General features: G+C 41.5%; 2 long non-coding RNA genes across 2 annotated transcripts in view; both read left to right on the forward strand.

Annotated features, from left to right (window-relative positions):
* The window catches only part of LOC115648252, a 199,424-nt gene that overhangs the window by 95,911 nt on the left and 80,180 nt on the right, over positions 1–23,333 (forward strand). The window lies entirely within an intron of this gene.
* LOC115648251 lies at positions 11,960–20,597 on the forward strand. Its single transcript, XR_003999500.1, has 3 exons — positions 11,960–12,086; positions 16,714–16,718; positions 20,586–20,597. It is a non-coding gene; the product is annotated as an uncharacterized LOC115648251 (long non-coding RNA).

Raw genomic sequence — 23,333 nt, forward strand, 5'->3', positions numbered from 1 at the left:
ACTTCTTGTGCAGAGCAAATGGCTTTTTGTATCCAATTTTTTATGTAAAGCCCTTAACAGGGGCTGGGCAGCCCCCACCACCCCCTTATTATTGTCTGTACTTTAAAAGTATGATCTAGCTTGAAATTAGAGTCCAGTTCTGCCACCGTTGCCAAAGAGTGAGGAAAGCATCCCTATGCAGCATAGCACTTAAGCTTCCTGTCCTGAATCTGGGCCATTGAGAACTACTTTGCCCTCTGCCAGTAGTCACACCAAAATAATTGGGATGGCTTTCAGAGAAAGGTACTACTAAAAGTGAATAAAGTTATCAGAATACTGTTATTAGTTTCATTCTCCTTCCAAGTATGAAATTGATGACACCTACTTGGAAGAAGGGGAGTTCTACAGTATGATGTTGTACCATACATTTTGAATCCCTATAGTAACATTATGTTCTGTATTATGCAGCCAAATACAAGATTTTATTCTCTAGACAAGTGGAAACTAAAGTGTTCTTCAAAGGGAACACAGTCGCAGTGCTTCATTGTGGATCTGATCCTTCTCCCATTGAGTTTTACCATTGGTTTCAGCTGTAGTACAACCAGTCTCTGTATCACTGCTTAACAGTGTAGTAATGACAAGGGTACTTAATCTTTACATATTTTCTGCAATAACATTTAATCAACCTTTCTATTAATTTCAGAGGAACACATTTTAATTAGTATGTTTATCCTTTAGTCGGATACATAGTTTTCAGGCATTTAAACTCTTTGGATGCTTTTTATAACATTTTATTCTTTTAAATATCACCAGATCAATGCTGGTTCATTCAAATCTGCTTTCAAAATCTACTTTTATTTGAATTTCTAGTACTCACACAAAGTTGGTGCTATGGGCTGACTAAGGGATAGTTACCACAGGTGAAATAGTTATGGTTTCCCAGTATGTAGATGATGCTTTACTGTATTCGTAAGATCTACTTCCTTCTATCCCCTGCTCAATTCTCTCTCTGGGACGTTTGTTCCTGGGAATTGGAGATAAGGGAATGGACCACTTGATGATTACTCGTTCTGTTAATTCCTCCTGAAACACCTGGCACTGGCCACTGTCAGAAGACAGGATACTGGTCTGTCTCAGTATGGCCATTCTTGTGACTTTGGAAAGAAACAAAGAACTCTCTCCCCACTCTGATCATACTTTCCCTGCAAGAACCTGGGACAATGGCAGCTTCCGTGCTCAGAGTGCAAGGGCTACATTCTTCATATACTCCTCGGGGTGGAATCCACACCTCCAAAGTGACATCAGCCCACAGAGACTGATAGCCTTATAGTAGGGATAAAACTGCTTCCTTCCTTGAGCTCCTGAAGGGTCCATGCAAGTCCAAACTGCCCACAGTCTACTTAAGGGCCATATCATTACTGGAGCATTACTATAGCATCTGAGCGCCTCACAGTCTTTAATTTCTCTCCCCAATTTGCACAAGGTCAGCTTTGGATCCACTTTTCCCCCAATCTCTACATACATGACCTTCCTGAAATGTAGGCTGAGAAATATGTGTATACAGATGACATGTATTGCTAACACTGGAAAAGATTTCCATAGAATTGAAGGGAATCCAAGACATGGCTAGTATGACCACTTACTTCCAGTAACAAAGACTAATTCTTAATGAAACCAAGACAATGGCATTTGCTTTCCAGCAAAACAATTGTCTTGACATCTCAGTATATGTACAAGGATGTTTACTACCATTCCAACCACTTGTCATATACTTGGGAGTAAAACTCAACAGTAGTCTGATACACCAGCCTCACCCGGAAAACGTGAAAATGAAGATCTCTTCCCATACCACCTTAATATGAAAACTATTGGGAACCTTCTGGGGATCATGAGGGGATTGGGAGGAGGAAGGAGAGTCCCCAGTGGAGGGAAGAGATCCTAAAGACCTGTGTTCAGTGGTGTTAGGGCCAGGAAGGGGACAGTGGGCCCCACCTGAGCATGGCCACTCATGACACTATGGCAGGATCCTCTGAATCTGTGAGCAACAAGAGCCAACTGGCTGGATCAGGGAGCCAGGCCCAGCCCTGAGGGACAGGAGCCACCACTGCAGGGAGAGTGTGGGGCAAGCTCACTCCCCCTCCCAAAGAATATTTTCACCAGCTGCCCATGCCACATTTGCCCCACTCAGCTTGTCAACACAGAACTCAATTTGGCCAGTCATATTATTAGGGGCTGCTTGAATTATTCAACTTCTAGTTTGTATGTGTTAGCACATAGAACTCCACCAGACCTTTGATGAGATGCCAGAACTGTTTTCTGCCTGAAAGCTGTGACAGAGAAAACCAATCTACTACATCTCTGTTTGACTGAGGCCCTATTTTCAGATAGGACATAACAGCTGAGCCAACTTGAAGGTTTGGTTGTACTCCGGGGAGGAATTCCACTCCTGCAAACCCAGGCAGGCACCACAGCTGAGCTCATGACACTCCGTTGCTATGACAGCTTACGCATTCCTGGACAAGAATGCAACTGACCCTTTACCATGCATGGAGGATCAGTACTATCACGGGACTGAAAACTACATTCTTACAGAGCAGAAGCATCAGCAGACAACAGTTGAACATACTAAGTAAATTCAGGAGTCCATCTCTGCACCTGCCTCCTTGTCCATATGGTTCTAGATACTGGACCAGGCTCAACAGGCTAATCTCTGGCTTGGGCTGGGTCCTTCTCCATGCTGTGACTGTGGGGCAGTGTTGTAGATAACAACTCATGCAGTGGAAGAACGCCCAACTCAACCTTTGGAGGGTGGCTTACCATGACTAGCCTTCATGGTACAGAGGCTGTCCTCAGGTTATGGAACCTGAACATTGAGCTTTGATGACAATCTTCTCAGAACACTTCTGGGAGGTAAAGAAGTGCAGATAGGGAACTGCAGCACAGAGAGGCAAAGTGATTAGCGCCAGGTCACAAAGGAAATTGTGGAGGAGCAAGGAATTTAAGACAAGTATTCCAAGCTCCAGGGCCCATGCCCTAAACACAGGACCATCTGTCCTCTCTATAGAAGCCAGTAGCCCCACTTCTCACTGTTTGAAAGAGCTGTTCTTAAAATTTAAATTTCACTGAGATGATTATTTCTTGCCCAAAACATCCAGCAAAGGGAAGATATAGATTGTTGCATTTCTCATTTTCTCTGGAATGGGAAACATTTTAAAGTAAAAATACGCTAGAACCCCTTAATGTTAAAATGGAAAGAGTTCATTCTCTCAGACATTTCTTCATATTTATTCCTTTACTCACCTCATGTTACAAAATGACAAATCGCCCATCTCAAAATCTAGGCGTCTTTCTATAATCTCATAATTTAGAGTGCTACTAAAATACAAAATGCATATGATCCATTCAAATTAATATACTAGCTCATGCCTTATAATAAGAAGGCAGTTACTCACTAACAAATGTAATACTGTAATAAAAGCCAATAATCAAGCTGCACAAACATATGTAACCATTGAGTGGTTAACCCTAAGGATGAACCAGTATAATATTAGAGCAGAGATTCAATTAAAAACATTCATTTTTGCATGAATGTTGGTAAATAATGTGAGCAAACAAAAATATTAACATTTATATTTAAAAGCAGCCATATATAACAAGCACACAGCGTGGTGCTAAATCAGTCAAGGGAAAATGGTCTGTGGGCCTGACTAGTTTTATATCAATGTAGCTCTATTGACTTCAGTGGATTTAATCCTATTTTACACCAGTGAAAGTAGGAGCAGAATAAGACCAATGGCTTTTTAAAATAAATGTCTCGCCAGGATGTAGGTGCCATTAAAATGTTAGTTTCCAGCTTCTCTCAAATGTAACTACTAATTTCATGTCATTGGGCTTGTCTACACTGTCAAGTTTCTATGCAGTAAATCAGCTTTTTGAGTTCAAACTGCAGATGCGTGCACACTGCCAAGTCACTTTATGTGCAGAAACTCTTCAGTTGCAGGGCTGCAAAAAAAACCACCTTGACTAGATTCGTAAGGCTTTTTGTGCAGAGGCTCCAGTGCTCTATTGCCAGTGTAGACACTTGATTACTTTTCGCACTGTAATTGTCCTCTGGAGCTATCCCATAATGCCTCAAGTGACTGCTCTGCTCATTGTTTTGAACTTGGCTGCCCTGGAGACATGTGCCCCACCTCTTTCAAAGCACCATTTCTGACAGCTGTTGTGTGCTGTGCTGATCTGCTCCAGGACACGAAGTAAACCATTAAACAAAGTGGAGTGCTGTTGAACACAGAGGCAGGGTGTGTGTGTGTGTGTGTGTGTGTGTGTGTGTGTGTGTGTGTGTGTGTGTGTGTGTGTGTGAAAGAGAGAGAGAGAGAGAAAGAGAGATTGCCGGGCAGAGAGCCCAGGGAGGGAAGCGGGGGCTGATGTTGGGGTTTCCTCCTCCCCCTGCCTCAGGACTGGTTGCTTCCTGTCGCTGTCTGAACTTACAAGACAGCATGCTGACGCACTCTCTGTCCCCCAAAATATACTGTATCTCTCCCCCCCTCCATACACACACACAAATACACATACTCCCTGTTACACATTCTGCCACCCCCCCCAATTCAGTTGAAAAGAAGATAGCAATATAGTAGGATGCCCATGGAACAATGGGATTGGGAAACCTGCATCATGTGACACTGTACTTGCCCCATGAGGCATTGCAAACCCTTCCCATTGCCAGTTGTACAGTGGGATAGCTACCATAATGCTCTGCTGCCTTTGCCATTGCAGGGCTGGTAATGTGGATGCGCTCCAGTGTCACAAGGAGCACAGTGTGGACATGCAACAATGGTTTAATTCCAGTGTTTTAATAACAGTGGTATAACTTGTGGCACAGAAACTTGCCAGTGTAGGAAAATTAAGAAGGAGAATAGAAAAGAAGCACAATACAGGTCAATATTTATGTTGTAAGCAATATGATTTACTCTTCTGTTTTGGGGGCAGATTCAATCGATCTTGATTGAATTATCTAGTATTAACTGAAGTGGACATGAGCAAAATAAGCAGTGAGAAAACCCAATATAAATCAATGCAAATTATTTGGTTCCTGGAGAGCAGATCAAACAACAGAGAGGATCAAATTAACCAGTGATCAAATTAAGTGAAAATCACTGTACTAGTAAGTTAGCTTTATTCCCAGCTAATATAAATGTAGTTTTATAAATATGCACTCTTAAATAGTCAGACAGTGGTCTCCATTTATTTATTTCAGTTGCATCTGAAGCACTTATCACTGGCACAAAGTATCTTTAACAGACATTAAAATATACCAAAGTATAAACTCACAAAATAGATCTGCCTACTGGACTGCTTATGCAAAAAAAACACAATCGCAATTTGAATAGACAACTCACAGTAGATCATGTTCTACCTCCTTCCCATTAATTCACCCCTTCTCAAAGTGCCCAAGGGAAAATAGTTAACTTTGTAGCATGCCCTGAAATGTAATTCATCTGGGCTCTGTTCCAGTGTGCCTCAATCTCAAATGTAAGGACAGAATGGTTGGTCTGTGACAATCGGGTAATTACCACCTCCACAATGCCATGTCAACTAACGATAAACCATATACCTATCATGCTACTACACAGTGGTCCTGCAGTGCCATCTAATCAAGTCTTGGTAGTACATACAGAATCAGAGGTTTCAATTAAATTGTGAATGGTGCTGATTGTATAGGGCATTTAATAGCATGAAGAGACAAGCCAGACACTGACACCTCATGTTCTTGAGATTCAAAATGTGAGACAAATGACATTAAGAGTAAACATCTTGGCCTTGGTTTCTGCAGAATACCTACTCTCCTCTGCTTACCTGGAAGAATAGAGGGGCTCATGCCCCCATAATCAAAGTTGTCTGGGTTCCCCATATCCCTAGCACATAGCTGTGTAGCTTAACATTTGGCCAACCAAAGGTAGTTAGAGATGTGACAGTCACCAGAGTCACATGCTTCCAGGGCAAGTTAGAGACAATTAAAAATATCCTAACACAGATATATTGAACCTCTAAGCACAACCAAAACAACTCCTCATCAAAATAGACTATCTCCCAAAGCCTTTCTAGCTTCTACCTTTCCAGGTTATAAGCCACTTAAAATCCTTCCTATCGTGTCAGATCCCACTACACATGGGTCTCTCAACCCCATTACACTGGACTGTCACCACCCCAGCTAAGCTTATCTATATCTGGGCAAGGTTAGTGGACAAATATCAGTAGGGTACAGAGAGAAGTTTCATAAACAATTAATGTGGATCTCTCACTTCCACCCAAAGATCCTATGCATTCTACAGGTTTCAGAGCAGTAACCATGTTAGCCTGTATCAGCAAAAAGAACAGGAGTACTTGTGGCACCTTAGATACTAACACATTTATTTGAGAATAAGCTTTCGTGGGCTACAGTCCACTTAATCAGATGCATAGACTGGAACATACAGTAAGAAGATATTTATACATACAGAGAACATGAAAAGGTGGAAGTACCATACCAACTGTAAGAGGCTAATTAACTAAGAGAAGCTATTATCAACAGAGGAGAAAAACTTTCGAAGTGATAATCAAGATAGCCCATTTCCGACAGTTAACACAAAGGTGTGAGGATATTTTAACATGGGGAAATAGATTCAATTAGTGTAATGACCAAGCCATTCCAGTCTCTGTTCAAACCTAAGTTAATGGTATCTAGTTTGCATATTAATTCAAGTTCAGCAGCTTCTCGTTGGAGTCTGTTTTTGAAGCTTTTCTGTTGCAAAATTGCCACCTTAATGTCTGTCACTGAGTGATTAGAGAGGTTGCAGTGTTCTCCCACTGGTTTTTGAATGTTATGATTCCTGATGTCAGATTTGTGTCCATTTATCCTTTTCCGTAGAGACTGTCCGGTTTGGCCAATGCACATGGCAGAGGGGCATTGCTGACACATGATGGCATATATCACATTGGCTTTGTTGCAAGGATAGGCTCCTGGGTTAGTGTTTTTGTTCTGTGGTGTGTGGTTGCTGGTGAGTATTTGCTTCAGGTTGGGGGGCTGTCTGTAAACAAGGACAGGTCTGTCTCCCAAGATCTGTGAGAGTGAGGGATCATCTTTCAGGATAGGTTGTAGATCTCTGATGATGTGCTGGAGAGGTTTTAGCTGGGGGATGAAGGTGACGGCTAGTGGCATTCTGTTATTTTCTTTGTTGGGCCTGTCCTGTAGCAGGTGACTTCTGGGTACTCTTCTGGCTCTGTCAATCTGTTTTTTCACTTCAACAGATGGGTATTGTAGTTTTAAGAATGCTTGATAGAGATCTTGTAGGTGTTTGTCTCTGTCTGAGGGATTGGAACAAATGCGGTTGTATCTTAGAGCTTGGCTGTAGACAATGGATCGTGTGGTGTGTCCTGGATGGAAGCTGGAGGCATGTAGGTAAGAACAGTGGTCAGTAGGTTTCCTGTATAGGATGGTATTTATGTGACCGTTGCTTATTAGCACAGTAGTGTCTAGGAAATGGACCGCTTCTGTGGACTGGTCTAGGCTGAGGTTGATGGTGGGATAGAAATTGTTGAAATCATGATGGAATTTCTTTTCCATGGGTCCAGATGATGAAGATGTCATCAACATAGCGCAAATAGAGTAGGGGCATTAACTGGTCACTGCTTTCAGGAGAATAAATGTTTCATACATTTTTTCAGATCCGAGACTGTTTTCTGAATGGGTTGATGTTTTTAAACCTTTTATAAATTATTTTCTGAACAAATAATAAATTATCATCTGTTTTAGTCTTGGAATTTAAAGCCACAAACTAGTGATCCGTTCCCAAAGATAGAGTTTTGTCCAGTTAGTATTATCAGCACACTTGGAGATACGGAGAAATATATTAAGGGCTAAAACATATGAATCCAAATGAAAACATACCACGCCATATTGATCTCTGCTGTAACTCTGTTGAAGACAACAGAGTAGTTACAGCAGGGATTAATTTACCCACAGTATTTCAATATTTTATAAATGTAACTTTCACTAAGAGTTAATAGAGAATCTCATAGTATCATAAACATGAAACATTCATTTGCAATCTGTTCCTTAAATTGCTAGATGATATTGTTTTCCATTTGCTTAAATAACTTTTTAATCAAAACCAAGTTACCTTTATTTCAGAGAAGCAGATTTTGAAATATCACTGATGAAAATCTGTCCTATAAGCTGATTTTTTTTAAATGCAGCTGATCTGTACAAGATGTAAGTGTGGAAGGTGTCAATTAAAATGCAGCACATTCTTCTCTAGATACCTGCTGTTAAACAAGGTTCCACCTAGCAACTTATATAACTCTCATCAGTACATGAAGGACATCCAAAGTTTTTATGGATTTATCCTCGCAACACCTCTTTGATGTAGGGAAATATTATTATCCCTAGTTTATAGGCAGGGAACAGAGAAACAGAGATTAATTGTTTTCTGTGAGGTCAGATAAGAACTCTGTGACAGAGCCAGGACTTGAGTTTACAGCTCTTGAGTGCCACGCCAGTGCCTTAACCATGAGGCCATCTTTTCTCCTCCCTCTTTCTTGCTTATCTTTAAAAAAAGAAATACATTTCCATGAAAATAGCATGCTGTCATTGTGTCTTTATTCTCCTTACATTGTTGAGAGTTTCTCTGGTTACTTTCCCCAGACCAGAAGAAGAGCTTTGTGAAGCTCAAAAGCTTGTCCCTTCCATTAAAAGAAGTTGGCCCAATAAAAGATATTACCTCACCCACCTTGTCTCTCTAATATCCTGGGACGAAGATGACTACAACAGCCTTGTAAACTAAAATATTTAGATGTGAGTGTGGCTTTACCACATATCATCTGCCATTGGTATAAATCATCACATGCTTATTTACAGAGCTGAAGATCTGGCCCTTAAAAAGAGAAGTTGGGGAAGCTGGTTTAAATAAGCTGCAAAGAATCCTGTGGCACCTTATAGACTAACAGACCTTTTGGAGCATGAGCTTTCATGGGTGAATACCCACTTTGTCAGATGCATGAGACGAAGTGGGTATTCACCCACGAAAGCTCATGCTCCAAAACGTCTGTTAGTCTATAAGGTGCCCCAGGATTCTTTGCTGCTTTTACAGATCCAGACTAACACGGCTACCCCTCTGATACTTGGTTTAAATAGTCTACTTATTTGATGCTGCAGCTCTTTGCTGAGTATTTAACAGTCCCCTTAATCACAGGTCCTGGGGCCATGCTTTCCAGAGTAAGACTCAGTGAGTAAGGAGGCAGAGAACCTTGAAGAGGATAAACCTGCCTGATGGATTTTCTTTTTGTTTTCACTGGTTAATTCTTTCTGCAGAGTCTGAATGAAGTGAAAAGGTCTATCCACTTTCTGAGTCCCAGGGAATGAACAGGTTAGGAGCAAGAATCATCTGTGGAGTGTACACAGACACCTTTCAATTTCTAGCATTTTAAATGATAAACTGAATATTTTACACACACACCACGGCAGGAAACTGAAATTTGTCTGTGTTCTAGGGATGGACAGAGTAAGAACTGACCTGAATCTTTACCCCAAATTTTAAATTAGCATTGGGTGAAAGCCACAAAAGCCTTTTTTAGAGTATTCACTCAAATGTCAAAAGGAATTTGCTTCAACCACACTCACATCTTTATAGTGTTTGCTTGTCATGAATATTCAGGTAATGGTGTTTTGCTGGCATGAATTCTCAAGAAATGGCAGTCTAAACTCATACTGTAGAGTGCTCTGGGATAATGAATTATAATTCACACACACAGGAGTAGGCACACTGATTGACACAGCAGAGGCCAAGTCCCAGTTCCCCTCATAAGATCTTTAGCACAGAGAAAATGAAATGAGCCAGAAAAGGATTTAACTACATGCTAGGATGGTGTGCTCCCATGCATTACTGCTATGAATGGATGTGACCAGGGAAAATACTGAGCCACAGCATCATTGTAAACTGACTTAGCTTCATTGAAGTCAGTTGCATCAGCTGTGGCTATGGCTCTCAATTAAACTCTGCAGAAAGCCAATAAATTTTATGGTAGGCAACATTTTCTAGGAATAATGCCTCAGGCAAGGTCCATGGGACCCATAAAGGACAAAATACTGGCTCTTCTTCTACCTCTTCCAATACTGTTACCTCTCCCAGAGAGAGTCATACTATCTCTGTGTCTTCTTCATTCATCAAATCAGGGAACAGAAACAATATTATGTGACACAAAAGACACTGATTTAATCAACAAATTATTTGCTGCTAATCATTTGCTCTGTTCTACTTGAAATAAGCCTTTTTAAATATGTGAAAAATTAGGTTAGTCTCTTTTTGTTTCATTTCTTTGGTTTATTTCAATATGTCTCTACATTTACTGAGCTTAACTAAGAAAGGATTCCGATATACCCAAATACAGTGAGATGAGTCATTCTTGAGGTATTACCTAGAAACCAGAAGTGTAAGAAATCTTACAGAAAGTTTCTTTTTATGAGATTTCTAGTCCAATTTCTAGACCCAGGAGGTTGGCAAGTTAAGCTTCAAGTAGATCTCCAAACATCTGAATGTTGATCACAAAATAACAGAACCTCCAAATCTTTCGCTGTTCGTCTCCCACTAACATGGTCCCTAAGTGATGAATGTGTGAAACAAATTTTACTGTTATTTCTTCATCCTTACACCATTACTCCTAGTTCTGCATTAAGATGGAGATACTTTGAATAATGTCCAAGATAAATTTCAACCCAGATCAGGGTCCCATTGGTGTTAGGCATTGTATAAACACAAAGTAAGAAAGTCTGCCCAGGTGAGTTTATATTCTTGACGGACAAGACATAAAAAGTGTGGTAAAAGAGACTTACATTCATCTCAATGTTACAAATAGGAAACAGAGGCACAGAGCTATTAAGTGACTTGCCTGAGGTCTGACAGAAAGTCAGTGGTAAAGCCAGGAATTAAACCCATCCCTTCTGAATCCCAGTCCTGTCCCGTAACCCCAAGATCATCCTTTCTTCAAACAGGCAAAATGGCTACATTTGTTGAATAAATAGTTTGCTGTAAAATATTCCTCCAGCTCTGGTGAGCCCAGTGGTTTCTTTAGCAATGTAAACAAGCAACAAATGTTTCATAAAACATGTTGTCATAACATTTTTCCCAGATCTGGACCTTAGCGTCCAAAATATGGGTGTTAGCATGAAAACCTCCAAGCTTAGTTAACAGCTTGGACCTGGTAAAGCTGCCACCATCCAGGAATCTATACAGTGCCTGGCGTACTGTGGTCTCCCCAAAACCTTCCCTGGGGGACCACCAGAATCAGATTCCTTGAGTCTCACAACAAAGGGGAATAAACCATTTCCCTTCCCCCCTCCGGGTGTTCCCTCCCTGGGTTCCTGGAGAGATATACAGAAGCAAGCTCCGTGAATCTAAACAGAGGGACTCCACCCTTCCTGTTTCCAGTCCTGGAAACACAAGTACTTCCCCCCCCACCCAGAGGGTATGCAAAGTCAGGTTATTAAAACTAACACGAAGAGATTTCCCCCCCCCCCGACTTTTTCCTCCTACCAATTCCCTGGTGAGCTGCAGACTCAATTTCCTGGAGTCCCCACTGAAGAAAAAACTCCAACAAGTCTTAAAGATGTCAAGGACTCTAACCCAGACGGCAAAATTTGTTGTCTGACCACGAGAGAGACAGGCAACACCAGCAAGGTCCGATCAAAAGCTCTTTATTGACAAGTGCACGCATCAATAGAGAGCAGCTCGTCTCCTGAGAGAACCAGCCTGCCCTTTACATCTTAGTATAAGCCTATATAGACAGTTCCGTCGCGTCATAAATTATTCACTAGAGCAACCCACCCCCTTATTCTAACAACTAGAAACTAGACACCTTTAGTATACATGCATGCCTAAAGTTAGAAATGTAGGGGAGTTAAAAACAAACAAAGAACAGAACCAGGGAGTGAAAATAAGGAGGCTGGGAAACTAGGGCTCTTATCAGTTCTTCGAAGGAGCTGCCCGAACACAGCATATCTGGTACTATGCCAGGAATGCAGCTTTTTTCTTATCTTACTTTTTCCCAGTGCTTGTGAGACATGCTGCTGCTTCTCAGTGTTTTTCACTTAGGGATTACCCACAAACCTCTGTTAGCCTGACATTGGTCAGGTTGGCATACCTGGTTTTGTCTGCTATATCTTTATTCAGGCCTAACAAAAAGAAGGCTTTATAGAAAAGAAAGAAAAGGACCTAAAAATGGTCTCTCTGTATTAAGGTGACAAATACAGGGTCATTTGCTTAAAAGAAAAAAATGAATAAACAGCCTTATTTAAAAAGAATACAATTCAAAACATTCCAGCAACTACACACATGTAAATACAAAAGAAAACAATATAAACCTATGGTCTGACTATCTTTGTACTTACAACTTGGAAACAGAAGATTAGAAAGCCAGGAGATAGAAAAATCACTCTCATAGCCGAGAGGGTCAGACACAAGACAAAGAACAAAGAACTCACACCCAAAACTTCCCTTCACCCAGATTTGAAAAAGTCTTGTTTCCTGATTGGTCCTCTGGTCAGGTGTTTCAGGTTACTCCTTTCCAGGTGAAAGAGACATTAACCCTTAGCTATCTGTTTATGACACATGTGGAGACCCTTCATCGGGGTGCAAATTGTAGAGCCCTTGACATGTAGCCCATTATGGTTACAGCATTATTTATTAAAGGCTATCTCTTTTTTATCAGGAATACCAACATAATGTTCAAATGCATTACATAACTAGTATTATGGCTACTTTGATTAATGGGATATACCAGTAAATGCATGTCACTAACTAAAAAAAGTCTCTCCATTAACAAACCTTTGGTAGAGGGCTATCATGTTTCTCAGCTAGAGGAAACACAGTTATTTCCCTCATTATAGGAGAGTTTCATAACATTTCCAGGTTTGATTCCCAAGGATAAAGCTCATATATAAAAAAGGGGCAGAGTGCATTTTATCTGTCTTGGTTTAATTGGGACATTATCTTAGATTTTGCTACTGTAATGTAGTCTGGTGTGGAAATAAATAGAAACCATTATCTGATGTTGATTTTTCAACAATACTTACACTATACTATATATACTCGTTAATAAGCTGAATTTTTTAGTAAAAAAGGGAAGCACCAGTGAAGAGGGTCAGCTTATGAACCAATACAGAAAGGGAGAGGTGGGACACAGCCCCTCCCCAAACAGAGGGAGCAAGGAAAGGCAGCACAGCCAGCAGAGCCAGAAGGGAAGAGGAGGGGCCAGAGTCTCTCCACTTCTGGCCACACTGCTCTTTCCTCAGCCTTCAAAGAAGCTGCAGCTCTGGGGCTGACAGGCTGCAGCTGTGCCGCTTGGCCCCGCCCCCCAGAGCAGGTGGTGGCTACGCCGCCTGGCCCGCCAGATCACACTGTGGCCATGGCGCCCGGCCCAGCCCACTGGAACATGCTGCAGCTGTGCCACCCGGTCTGGCCCACCGGAGCAGGCTGTGGACGTGCTACCCAGTCTGCCAGAGCAGCTCCAGCCAGGCCAGAGACATCCTCCCCTGACCGTCCCCAGATAAAGTGGGAAGGGATGGGATGGGGCGAGTGTGGGGATCCCGGGCTAAGGGTGGGGTCATGAATGGGGTGGTCTCAGGGATTACTCCCTTGACCCCCAGCTTCTCCTCCTCCCAAAAAAATTCCCCACCAGTTGCTGTCCTGGCCCATTAGGGTAAGCATCTGGTGCACCAGGACACTTTGTTTACATAGGTTTATCTTCGTGCCTGCAGACACTCGAGGTAAACAAACCATCTCAGCCCACCAGCGGTTTATCCTGATGGCCCGGGAACCAAAGTTTGCTGACCCCTGAATTATAGGGTCAGCTTATAAAAATATGGAAAAAAATTCCAATTTTGCTTATCCATCTTGTGGGAGTCGGCTTATAAACAAACCGGCTTATGATCAAATATATACGGTACTTACTTACAGTACAGGACTATATCAGATTTGCTTTTAGCTGCTCAGCTTTGGAAAACAGACTTGAAATCACTGACTGTGACAATGTTTGAATTCCACTTCAGTGTTTTCTCTGGAGATTTATAATTAGACCTGTGAAAGAAACAGTGCTTTTTCATTATTGGTGTTATGGTGATGGATTGAAAAGTGGAGAAACAGGCATCAGAACATCAATATGAGTTCATTTAAATTATCATTTAAAAAGAAAAAAGTTTTTGATTTATATTCATGCAGACTTCTGTCAATCAACAATTCTTAAGTATTTGTATGGAGACCATAAGGCAGAATATTTGCAGGAGGAAATAACAGCATTAGTCTGGATTTCAGCACCATCGTTCCCCAGGGCATATTTTCTTAGCATTTCTCCTGTCATGGTATGAACCCCCACTCTGAACCTTAGCATCCAAAAGATGGGGTACCAGCATGAATTCCTCTAAGCTTAATTACTAGCTTAGATCTGATAGGGCTGCCACCAGCTAGGACTTGCAGTGCCTGGTACACTCTGGTCCCCCAAAAACCTTCCCAGGGGACCCCAAGACCCTGACCCCCTGGATCTTAAAACAAGGAGGAACTGACTATCCCCCTGTCATGGTATAATTCCCCAATCTGAATCTTAGAGTCCAAAAGATGGGGTACCAGCATGCATTCCTCTAAGCTTAATTACCAGCTTAGATCTGATAGGCTGCCACCACCCAAAAATATAGTGTTTTGGGGCACTCTGGTCCCCCTAAAAACCTTTCCTGGGGACCCCAAGACCCAAATTCCTTGAGTCTCACAACAAAGGGGAATAAACCATTTCCCCTCCCTCTCCTTTCTTCCTCCCAGATCTTTCCTGCCCTGGGTAAACTAGGAGATCACCGTGATTCAAATTCCTTGAATCACAACACAGAGAAATCAGGTTTTTTCTCCCCCCTTCTCTCCCCCTCCCAGGCTTTCCCTCCCTGGGCTATCCTGGAGAGATAGACAGATTCAAGCTCTGTGAATCTAAAACACAGAGGAAATTCACCTTTCCTCCCCCACTCCTCTTTCCATTCTCCCACCAATTCCTTGGTGAGTACAGACTCAGTTCCTTTGAGCCTTAACAAGGGAAAAAAATTAATCAGGTCTTTTAAAAAGAAAAGCTTTTAATAAAAGAAAGAAAAAAGTAAGAAATCTCTGTAAAATCAAGATGGAATATTACAGGTTTTTTCAGCTTATAAACACTAGAAAGAAGTCTCCCCCCAGCACAAATACCAATCAAAATCCATCCAGCAAAATACACATTTGCTAAATACAGAAAACAATCAAAAGACTATAACTGCCATTTCTACTTAATACTCACTATTCTGAATATATAAGAAACTGTAGCAGGGAGATTGGCAAGAAACCTGGTTGCACGTCTGGTCCCTTTCAGGACCCGGAGAGAACAAAGCAAAACCCAAAAAACATTAACAAAGGCTTCCCTCCACCGACATTTGAAATTATCTTGTCTCCTGATTGATCCTCTGGTCAGGTGTTTCAGGTTCGCTGTTTGTTAACCCTTTACAGGTAAAAGGGACATTAACCCTTAACTATCTGTTTATGACAGCCCCCCCCCTTCCCCCTCTTAGATTTTCCCTCTCTGTGTCGTCTGGAGAGGCTTCATCAACTCACTGGTGAAACAAGATCCAAATTCCTTGAATCTTAACACAAGGGAAAATAAATCCTTCCCCCCTGTGTCCTCTCCCAGGGTTTCCCTCCCTGGGCTATCCTGGAGAGAGAGACAGATTCAAGCTCCGTGAATCTAAAACAAAGGGAAATTCGCCTTCCCCCTTCTCCTTTCCCCCCACCATTCCCTGGTGAGTTTAGACTCAATTCCCTTGAACCTTAACAAGGGGGAAAAAATTAATCAGGTCTTTTAAAAAGAAAAGCTTTTAATAAAAGAAAGAAAAAGTAAAAATTGTCTCTGTAAAATCAAGTTGGAAAATGTTACAGGGTCTTTCAGCTTATAGACACTAGGGAGAGTCCTCCCCCCAGCACAAATACAATCCTTCCAGCAAAATACACATTTGCAAATAAAGAAAACAAACAAAAAAGACTAAACCGCCTTTCTAACTGGTACTTACCAATTTGAACAGAAGAGATTTTTTCAGAAAGATTGGAGGAATCTGCTTACATGTCTGGCCCCTCTCAGAACCCAGAGAGAACACACAGAAAAGAAAACCCAAGAAGCACAAACAAATGCTTCTCTGCACCGAGATTTGAAAGTCTCTTGTCTCCTGATTGGTCCTCTGGTCAGGTGTTCCAGGTTTACTGCTAGTTAACCCTTTATAGGTAAAAGAGACATTAACCCTTAACCATCTGTTTATGACAGCTTCCTTCCTCCAGGGTTGTTATTGACAATAAGCATTTTGCATGCTATATTGAGGTAGATATTATAAAAGGGAATCACATAAAACTATGCTTCATTTAAATTTGGGACAGGAACCAGATAATATGGCCTTATGTTGGGAATGGCTTTAAAACAAAGAAGGAGCACTATAATGCATTTAAGCTAGAAAAGCAAAAAATATCAGTGATCTCTTCATCTATGTCCAGCCTTGATTCCCATTTGTCCACTTCTCCCAAAACCATCTGTGGACCTTCTTCTATGCTGTCCCCTAGTGCTGGGACCCCCCCCCCCCGCAAACCCTCTACTCCTTCAAATACCTCTTCAAAACCACTTCCTCCATTATGCCTAAAAGAAATTGGTCAGTAAACTGAGGGGCAGTTGAGTACAACCAGTGGGTATTTACTGAATAAATAAGTAAATAAAATAAAATAAAATAAAAAGAAAGAGAAAGGGCCAGAGATTCAGCTGGTGCAAATTATCCTAGCTGCATCGATTTATACCATCTGAGAATATGGCTTAACATATATAAAATGTACATAGTTAGATTGCATTCCTCTCTATCACCTTTCATCTGTGGCTTGTCTTTTTAGATTGTAAGCAATCTGAGCCCAGGACTGTGTTTGTGGATAAATACTGTGGTCACTACTAAAATATGAATTGTAGTATAAACCACGATGATTGCGTATCTATATATGTGTACACACCTACATATATAATGAAAGAAGGAAACAAGGAAGGAAAACCTCATGGATTGCAGCTTTGAATGAACCTTTTCAGACACTAGGTGGCACTCTTGTTCTATACTTCTGATTAGTTATATTTCAGATAGATAGCCAATGCGGACTTGAGCTCTTCTGCGAAACATGAGCTTTATATCCACTGTTTTAGGCTTGAATAATGTATGGTAGTTTATTATATACACTACTGTTCCCTAGAGATCACATCACTAACCACATTTTCCTTTGTCCTGCAGGTTAATGTCATACTGAGTGCCAGCGTCATGGAAAGTTGGCTCTTTACATAGCACTGCTGTCTTCACTAGTTCCTTAAAACAAACAAAACAAAACAAAATAATAAAAAAAAAGCAGCCAGGATTTACCTAGGACGTTCTAATTATGCTTTGTATTTGAAATGTTTAACATTTGGGGGTACAATCCTTCATCTTCTTTTTAATAGGCTGTTGACATGTTTCTATACAAACACTTTAGGCACTTTAATGAAAAAGTTTAAATCAGTATTCCTAGATATTATCAGATGAGGACATAGTTGTAGCTCATGCTGAGGTTTGTTGTGTTATCACCACAATGCTTGCTTCTTTTAACAGAAGTTTATAAGAACAACTTTGGCCATTTTATAACCTTTTAGCATCTTGTGCTCTTTTATTCAAACAATTTTAAAGTAATTTGTAGCACTTTTAAGGGTTTCCCATTGCTTTTATTTCTCAGGCATTCCTTGGGAACAGTCATTGGTTTTACATCTAAGCCTTACTAACAAGCTTGGTTTAAACCAGGACAGACTATCAAATCAATTTATAAATGACTGCAGTAGAATAGACAAATTTTAACAGGGCATTAAAGTGATATTCCAAGGATGACAAAGATGTCCTGTGTGTATTTTGATGAAAACCACATACAGGTAGTGCTTAATGTGGGTTCTGTCCATATAAATCCAAGTATTACTGACAAAAAAGCCTTGAGAGTTTTCCAGACTCCTTTTATGCATTTCTGACACATCAACAACTTGTCTCTAAGGAAAATCATATTGGTGTTTTACCTAGCTGGACTAAACCCTCCAGTTTTATGTGCTCAGTTTACAAAACACTAATAGGATTATTTATAGATTAGTTAAATCTTTTGAGAGACTTAAAATAATAAGATATATTACTAAATAAGTATTGTAAACTAAATTAAGCATTATTCAGGAACAAAATATGCAGGAGAAAAGTATTGTTTTTAATAGATCCCGATCATTTTACTCAGTTTTTTTATGCCATTCTGTGAATGATAAATTACTAGAAATACTCATCCCATAATAGCTTTCTGTAAATTTGCTATGTTCTGTATTATTTCAGCGAAGAATGCACAATTACCCTGGTATATCAAGAAGCAAATTCCAGCTTTAGCAGTTGGCACAACAGTGCAAGCCAGCAAACACAGCTCAAAACCTGCTGTGTGGAATTTTACCTCCATTTAGAGTTAGTCTAGTTTTCAAAATTACAGTGCTACAAAGCAAGCTGGATAGCAGGGTCCTATATTATAGGAAAAGGAAACAGCCGGACCAAAATCCTGTTGGTTCAACTGATAATACTAGGGATGCTAAAATTAGAACAGAGTTTGTTCATTTTTATGTTACTGGAATACTGAAAAAAACATAGGTTCTGAGTTCCAGATACTCCTTCCAGGTCAGGGTGAGTTCACATTGGCAGGGTCATGCAGGAAGCGCACATTGTGGTGGCCTGATCTGAACATGTTGTCTTGTTTATTTTATTATTTATTTTGAATTCAATCTATAAAAATAACCGCTCCCGCCAAAGAGTGACCCCTCAAAACTCTGCTCATCCTTGGCATATATTTAAAAACACAAATCAAGCAAGTTAGCAACAGAAATTGCCCACGACAACAACACTCCTCTTTCACTCATGTCTTACAAATCTATTAGAGTTCTTTGAAGGGGTCAACAAACATGTGGACAAAGGGGATCCAGTGGACATAGTGTACTTAGATTTCCAGGAAGCCTTTGACAAGGTCCCTCATCAAAGGCTCTTATGCAAGTTGTCATGGGATAAGAGGGAAGATCCTTTCATGGATTGAGAACTGGTTAAAAGGCAGGGAACATAGGGTAGGAATAGTAAATTTTCAGAATGGAGAGGGGTAACACATGGTGTTCCCCAAGGGTCAGTCCTAGGACCAATCCTATTCAACTTATTCATAAATGATCTGGAGAAAGGGGTAAAAAGTAAGGTGGCAAAGTTTGCAGATGATACTAAACTGCTCAAGATAGTTAAAACCAAAGCAGACTGTGAAGAACTTCAAAAGGATCTCACAAAACTAAGTGATTGGGCAACAAAATGGCAAATGAAATTTAATGTGGATAAATGTAAAGTAATGCACATAGGTAAAAATAACCCCAACAATACATACAATATGATGGGGGCTAATTTAGCTACAAATAATCAGGAAAAAGATCTTGGAGTCATCATAGATAGTTCTCTGAAGACTTCCAGGCAGTGTACCGTGGCAGTCAAAAAAGCAAACAGGATATTAGAAATCATTAAAAAGGGGATAGAGAATAAGACGGAGAATATCTTATTGCCCTTATATAAATCCATAGTACACCCACATCTTGAATACTGCGTACAGATGTGGTCTCCTTATCTCAAAAAAGATATACTGGCATTAGAAAAGGTTCAGAGAAGGGCAACTAAAATTATTAGGGGTTTGGAATGGGTTCCAAGGAGGCTAGGACTTTCAGCTTGGAAAACAGGAGACTAAGGGGGTTTATGATAGAGGTATATAAAATCATGAGCAGTGTGGAGAAAGTGAATAAGGAAAAGTTATTTACTTATTCCCATAATATAAGAACTAGGGGCCACCAAATGAAATTAATGGGCAGCAGGTTTAAAACAAATAAAAAGAAGTTCTTCTTCACATAGCACACAGTCAACTTGTGGAACTCCTTGCCTGAGGAGGTTGTGAAGGCTAGTACTATAACTATGGATAAATTCATGGAGGTTAAGTCCATTAATGGCTGTTAGCCAAGATGGGTAAGGAATGGTATCTCTAGCCTCTGTTTGTCAGAGGGTGGTGATGGACGGCAGGAGAGAGATCACTTGATCATTACCTGTTAGGTTAACTCCCTCTGGGGCACCTGGCATTGGCCACTATTGATAGACAGGATGCCGGGCTGGATGGACCTTTGGTCTGACCCAGTATGGCCTTTCTTATGTTCTTATGTACTCTACAGTTCACACCTCCTCTAATCAGCAGCTAGCACACCGCAGGACTGACTTGTGGATAGAACATTTCCGTTTCCAGAGCTCTTAATTGGCCTCCTTTTGTGACCACTGAATTTACTTTAAAGACATGACATTCTTGTTATTTTTCTTCAAATGTGAAAAGAAGCAATGCCATTCTCTTTATATGATATTCTTTATGAAGGACAGACAACTGGTTTCAGATAAAATAAGAGCAATGCCAGAGCCAAGATGCAGCCAGTTGTTCCACAATGCGGTATGTATGCCTGAGTGTCCACATCTGTCTCTTTGTAACTGGTTACTTTCCTTGTCCTTCCCCTCACCTGGAATGCTCTACCCTCACTTTGCTGTCATAACTAACATTTACATTGTAAGCTCTTTAGGGCAGGGATCTGTTTCATATGGGTTGGATTGTGCCTGGTCCTTGTGCAAGTGTGTTTTGTCGGAGAGAGAGTAAGGACCTTTTGCCACTTCTCTAATCCACTTAATGGCTGAGCAGAATTTTGGTCCCTGGACTCAGGGGAGTACAAGAACTGCTCTGTCATTACTCCCCTGTGGATGCAGGATGCCTCCAAGGAAGCAATGAAGGGCAGAGAGGAAGCAGTGTCATGGCTCTGTGCCTACATCCACACACGGGGACAGTCTCACAGGGTAAGGGTGAGCACAAGGCACCCACAAAGAGGAGTATCAGAATGCTTTCTCATCCACTGCACCTGAGGAACATTCTGGACCCCTGAGGGAAAATAACTCTAGGTTCTCCCTCTGAGGTGGTATTACTCCTCAACCCTCCCAGTGAAGACCTCTGCCTAAAAGTGTCAGTCTGTGCAAGCTCTAACAATCTGGTGGGCACTATAAACTTATTCATGTATAACATAATGTATATTGTTTCATACTTGCTGATTTTATTAATCAATATTAAGAGAGATGAAGACCCTGGTGTTTGCCCCAGAAGCAGAGAAGATACAATGTGCTGTCTCAACTCCTGGCTGTAGTCAGTGACAGATCCTGGAACTGGATATTTCTGATGGGAAATTCTGTACAGAATGATGTTTTGTTTAAAGGTATACTGTCAGCTCAAATTTACTCTTGTTAAAGACACATACATTTAGAAGCCTTGTCCCAGAGATATCTATCTAAATTAAGCTCATCTCTGTGGTATTTGAACATCTTCTTAGCATTAAATAATTAAAGCAAATGTTGTGCAGTATTTGGCCAGGCCAAGTACAGTATATTATGGACAGTCGATTGGCTGAAATGTTTGTTTTACATTGTCCAAGATAGTTGATATATAACCTGCTAATAAGTGGAAGGTTGTGAATTTCCTAGTTGCTGTAATATCTTTGATTCAAAAGATGATAAAGTCTGTATTAAACAGTAAAAGGATACAGGTCCACAGTCTATCTAGACAGTTTAGACAGACCTGGATATTAACTGACACCTAAAAACTGTATAACACCAGTGAGAATAGCCATTGGTGAACACACTTTTTTTTTGTTTCAGGTGTCATTATGGTGTTTGATCTCCACTCCTTATCCTCAAAGCATTAGGTGGAGGGGGAGGGGTCTTCTGCCAGAAGGGGATTGACCTTGTCTGATTTTATCTTTGCTTCATCTCCTAAAAACAGAACCATGTTGGGAATTGGATGACTGTACAGATGAACCCTTATATTAATTTTATTTTGAATTGCATTGTGGGAGAAATCCGTCTGTACTCCATTCACAAAATGGATTATCTTTAGGAAGGATGTATTTTTGTTGGATTGCTGTGAACAAAAAGAAAAGAACATGAAAAACTGAAGATGTTTATTTTCCATTATGTTTAGTAGCATTTACTGCTGCCTTGAGAAAAAGACGGTTACTCACCTTTGTAACTGTTGTTCTTCGAGATGTGTTGCTCATATCCATTCCAGTTAGGTGTACGCGCCGCGCGTGCACATTCGTCGGAAAACTTTTACCCTAGCAACTCAGTGGGCCGGCAGGTCGCCCCCTAGAGTGGCGCCACCATGGCGCTCCATATATACTCCTGCCGGCCCACCCGCTCCTCAGTTCCTTCTTGCCGGCTACTCCGACAGTGGGGAAGGAGGGCGGGTGCGGAATGGATATGAGCAACACATCTCGAAGAACAACAGTTACAAAGGTGAGTAACCGTCTTTTCTTCTTCGAGTGATTGCTCATATCCATTCCAGTTAGGTGAATCCCAAGCCTTACAAAGGCGGTGGGGTCGGAGTGAAATGTGGCAGAATAAAACTGCCGAGCCAGAGGCTACAGCCTCTCTTGACTGCTGAACCAGGGCATACTGCGAAGCAAAGGTAAGGACCGAGGACCAATGGAGCTTCGTGACAGGTCTCGTGGGTAGAAACACGAGCCAGCAAGGCGGCAGATGAAGCCTGAGCCCTGGTAGAATGCACGGTGATGTGGCTTGGGGAAATATGAGCCAAATCAGAACAAGTGGGGATGTCCGCCATCACCCAAGATGAGATCCTCTGAGAGGAAAACAAGCAAGCCCTCCCTTTGGCCCGCTACCGGGGCAGAGCTGGGGCACCTTAGGAAATGATTCTGTCAGCACAACATAATGCGAGCACTCCACAGATGTCCAAGGAGTGCAACGGTTATGCCCATTGCGTTGAGCTGTGGGTAACATGAAAGGCCAAAACACCTTAGGGAGGAAAGCCGGGTGCGGTCACAACTGCACCTTGTCTTTGTGGAACCTTCGTAAGAGCTCTGATCTCAGAGACCCGTCTGGCCAAGACTAGGTTGAGGCCCCAGGGCGGGGCTGGGCGGCGCACCCGAGGGTGCAAGCGCTCCAAGCCCTTGAGGGACCTCCAACCCATAGAGCGTGGGACACTGAACGTCCATCTTAGCCTGCTGGAAGGTAGGGACGGCTGCTGAGAGTATCCTCAGCGATGATACCGCCAGATCCTGCCGCTGAAGGCCAGAGGCAGGCCAAATAGAGGGGATCGAGACCTCAGCAGGAGCAAGATCGAGCGTACTGCAGCTGTAAAGGAAACGCTTCCACCTGG

Source organism: Gopherus evgoodei, chromosome 3 (genome assembly GCF_007399415.2).
Source record: "Gopherus evgoodei ecotype Sinaloan lineage chromosome 3, rGopEvg1_v1.p, whole genome shotgun sequence".
NCBI classification, from domain to species: domain Eukaryota; kingdom Metazoa; phylum Chordata; order Testudines; family Testudinidae; genus Gopherus; species Gopherus evgoodei.